Source organism: Triticum urartu, chromosome 7A, assembly GCF_056163025.1.
Source record: "Triticum urartu cultivar PI428250 chromosome 7A, HENAU_Tu73, whole genome shotgun sequence".
Classification (NCBI taxonomy): Eukaryota; Viridiplantae; Streptophyta; class Magnoliopsida; order Poales; family Poaceae; genus Triticum; species Triticum urartu.
The window spans coordinates 69,107,501-69,111,972 of NC_141879.1; positions in this window are offsets into that span (position 1 = coordinate 69,107,501).

Here is a 4,472-nt window from a genome sequence, read left to right on the forward strand (position 1 = left end):
GAAAAGCAATGGGGAAGGTTGGCTTACCAGTTAATTGGTCTGTATCATATCTTGCTATGGTGGGACATCCTCTTCAGTTTAGGTATCCGGGCTGGCTGTTAGCTTTAGTCGTTCGGCACTCTTCCTTCATTCTCATTCAACAAGGAGAAGTGTCTAATCAAAATCATTGGTTGAGCCTCGCGTATATTATATGATGTCGTCCTGGAATTGAACTAGCGTTTAAGGTCGATCAAGTTCAAACAATTCGGCTCTGCAAGATCAATCAGATATCAAGTAAGAGATAGGCGCTTCCTATTAGTTATAGACTGCTTCTGTGACAAGTGGATCCCTTTAGGTTTAGTTGTTAATTGTACTATTCTCTTCAATAATTAGGTCTTCCGTATTCCTATTGGGGTCAGTGGTCTTCACCACTCACTGAGTCTGGATTCGTTTCATGGGTATTATTTGATGAGTGATCATCAATCTCTTCCATTGCTCCTATGTGCTGCTATACATACAAGGTACATGGGCCATGGGGCCTAACACACACTATACAGCCCAGCCCAATACTCAACACTCCCCCGGCTAAAGATATCTAACATGCCTATCTTGTTACAAATTGCTAAACCCTCACAAGGACCTACTCGTTTAGTAAAACAATCAGCTACCTGTTCACTATACTTAATGTTACCCCCTTCTTCGACCGAACAATCTCAATCCGAAGGAAGTATCGAAGAGGTCCAAGATCCTTTACCTCAAATGCTTCTCCCAGTCTTGCCTTCAAACATTTGATTTCTTCAACATCGTCTCCAGTAATCACAATATCATCCACATACACCGCCAAAATGGTGATATGGATTCGTCTATGACGGTACTGTATGATCTCCATTACACTGAGAGTAGCCCATACCACAAACAACTCTCCTGAACCTGTCCACGCCCGTGGCGACTGTTTCAAGCCATACAAAGATTTCTTGAGCCTACACACCTTCCCATCAGTCTGTTTGTTCCAAAACCTGGAGGAATGTCCATATGGATCTCTTCTTGTAAATAACCACCATGAAGAAAAGCATTCTTCACATCTAGCTGATGTAAAGGCCACCCAAAGTAAGTTGACTGCGCATGAGATTAAGGTTCTCACCGTGTCCATCTTCGCCACTGGTGCTTTGGTCTCATCATAGTCTATCTCCCGTCTTCCTATAACCTTTTGCAATTAGCCTTGCCTTCTATCTATCCACCTTACCCTCTGGAGTCTGTTTTACGGTGAACACCCATTTGCATCCAACTGCTCTTTTTCCTGCTGGGAGTGGAAGAAGATCCCACGTCTTGTTCTTCTGAAGTGCACCAAGCTCCTCCTTCATTGCGTCTTTCTTTCCACCGGGGATCCAGCTTTGCAACCTTCCAATCCTTTGGAATAGACACTGATTGTAGAGATGCAATGAATGCTTTGTGTGTGGGTGAGACATAAGAGTCTAAAACTCAATTTGCAATGTCATGCTCATAGCCATATTGGACCGGAGGCTTTCCAGCATTAGTCCTAGTCTCTCTGCGTAGTGCAAGCGGCAATTCCAAAGAAGTATTACCACCTGTCTCATTTTAACCTCCATCTTGCTCTTGTGGCTCCTCCTCGACTACCTCAGGTTGCTCTTGTGGTTCTTCATCCAAGACCACTAGCGGTACAAGAAGAAGGGGTCCCGGCTCGGGGGCGGGGGTATCTTACTTCTTTTCCTCTGCGTTCGTGACAAGCTAGTAGGCACTCTTGTGTGGGTTGGCTCATTCCCCTGGAAAACGAATATTAAGAAGATAGATACCATTCCGTCGATACTAGATTCATTCTTTCTGCTCAAAAAGAACAAAGCCTCTATTGTGGGAAAAGTCTTTGAAACCCGAAGTTCTAAAATAGAAAATGGAATGAAGAAGGGGTGTGACCTTATGGCCAACTATACTAGCTCCCCTAGAGGGATAATATAGCTCCTAAAGTATGATTGTTTATGGTATATTACCGTAATTGGAGAATTTGATCTGGTGCTGACTTGCTGCTGTTCTGAGAAGGGGACCTTGCAAAGCTTGACAAGTTTTTTTTATATTTATCGATCCAATCTGTCTATAGATAGGCGCCTGCTGTGGCAGCAATTAATTAATCTCCGCCTTAGCATACAAGGACCATGGCTCGCAGCGGGTAGTTACGGTGGTTTTGAGGAGACCCGCTCAAGGTCGCTGGTTCGGAGCTATTCCGAGATCTCAAGGAGCGCCAAGCTCAATATGTGCAAGAAGAAAGAAAGGCTTCCACCTACGACTGCAGCTGCTGGTACTTTATCTCTGTCGCTTTCAACTCCCACTCCTTCTCCCTTTGGTTTCTAGAGGAAGTGAGAAAGAATAATATATCTTGTGTAACTAATCTTTATTATCGAAAGGTTATAGTTCGTAGATCATTTCTATAAGGACTATTTGAGCCATATCCGGTGCTTTGGACCTCTTTTAGCTGCTAGGTATCTAGTGGGTTCAATCCCCACTTCCGCTTGAAATGAGTAAGTCAATCCTCTTGCTCGGTTGTGATACGAATACTATTCATACGCAGACCCGGATCCAAGATATGGGGCATAGACAGATAAGAATGGCTTCTGAGTTGCATTCATTGCACTCTGGAATGTGGGGCTCCTTGACTGATGTGATGGAGCGGTATCAGCAGATACTTGCAAAGATCAAATCAAGCAGAAGAAACAAGGAAGTTAACTCAGCGCCATCGGCCACCTTAACACGAACAGCTTGGGACAGAGGTGTAATGCCTGACAGAGAATCAGCAATAGAATGCATTTTGCATGCATTTTTCATCGAGTGAAACTACTTGAATAAACTGGAAGTTTTAAACCAAGTACTCTTGAAATCGCTACCCCCTGGGATGGAAAAAGAGGCTCAGGTTTTAGCCCTCCGTTTTACCCCGGAAGTCGTTGTTCGTCTTTCGATATGAGAGGATGGCAAGTGTCCGCAATGACTTAGCGACTTAGCCAATTGGTTACAGATTCTAGACTGATCGATCAGATCACATCATCTCGAGCAAAGAGCTGAGAGCAGAGAACCGACATCCCTTCGACACTCCTTCCTGTTTTCATTATGAAACCAATATCAAGCAAGATATGAAGAAGAGGGCGGCTCCCTGGATTGAACACATAAAGTAGTGCCAAGATCTCCTCTATGCGAGAGAGAAGTTCTCAGAAATGATCGAGCTGTTGGTTTCGGTCATTGTACGCTTGGTTGCTAAACCGCACCCTTTACGGCGTCTGTAGGAAGAATTCATTCTGGTCCCAAAACTTATAAGAGATCTCGGTAGTGAATATGCAATGATGAATTCCAATAAGTTGGTACTTCGCACAAGGAAGAAGCTCGTGTTAAAGATAGTTTCATCCAGACCGAACCCTACCTTAGCGTCTCATCCCCACCCACCAAGTCTTTATCCGCGGTGAAAGGAGTGGTTTAATTCGATGCAAGGTGCAAACGAGCTTTTCCAAAGATGGAGTCCTTTCAGAAATACATGTGCCAGAAGAAAGCAGATTCTTTTTCTATCCTAAAATGAATCTGCTTTCTGATGGCCATTTCGGTCCGTTGTGGGACCACGGCTTGCAAAGAAGGTATTTAGCGCAAAGAACTTCTTCCGCTTTTGGGGATTCCACTAATTGATAGAAGGAAGTGGATGCGGCAGGATTGGCCCCAATTGAATCACTAGTAGAAGAGATCCACGTGCAGAGACTGTTAGGGAGATGCAGATGGAGGGACGTTTGGATTGCTGCTAGAAGGGCTTACGACGAATAGATTGTTGGAATGGCTTTAAGTGAAAGGGAATCCGGCAGCTTATGTGAAAACTTCCCTTGTGGTTTAAAGTTCAAATAGATCAGGTGCCTATGTTATTGATACACCGAAAGATACTAACGCTATGCTCCAATGCGGGATGAGGGCCAACGATTGTGATGAGTGGGGACCTTAGAGCTGAAAACCTACATACAATGACCCTTATGGGCAGCGCCCTGGGCTGGCTATGTACGAGACATCAAACCGTCTCCCGGGTCCAAAGTTTCCATTTCCAGGCCTGATAGTCTTCAACTGAAAAAAGTAGGGCGGAGAACTAGTAAGAATTGTGCCTGCCATTCAATTCGTGATGTGGATGATCCGCCGACGGAATCGATTAGGTGAAACGGCTCTGCAAAGTTTGTTTGTTCATAAAGGCTGCATGCAGCCATGCAATTCGTACTTCATGGCGATATTACTCTACCACTCTATAAATGGTATATAGATATCTTCACTTCATCACAAAGAAATTGAGTACTAGCACGCATTGCTATGGATGCTGCAACCGCAAACAGGCTTTCTGCAATTGCTACCGAAACGGAGCAACTGAAAAAATGAGATTGAAGGGCACCGTAGAGTGCTAAACAACCAGTTGAGAAGTGTTAGAACAATGGATCCTGCAAAGAAAGAAGCGCGCATTCGCGCTACCAGAG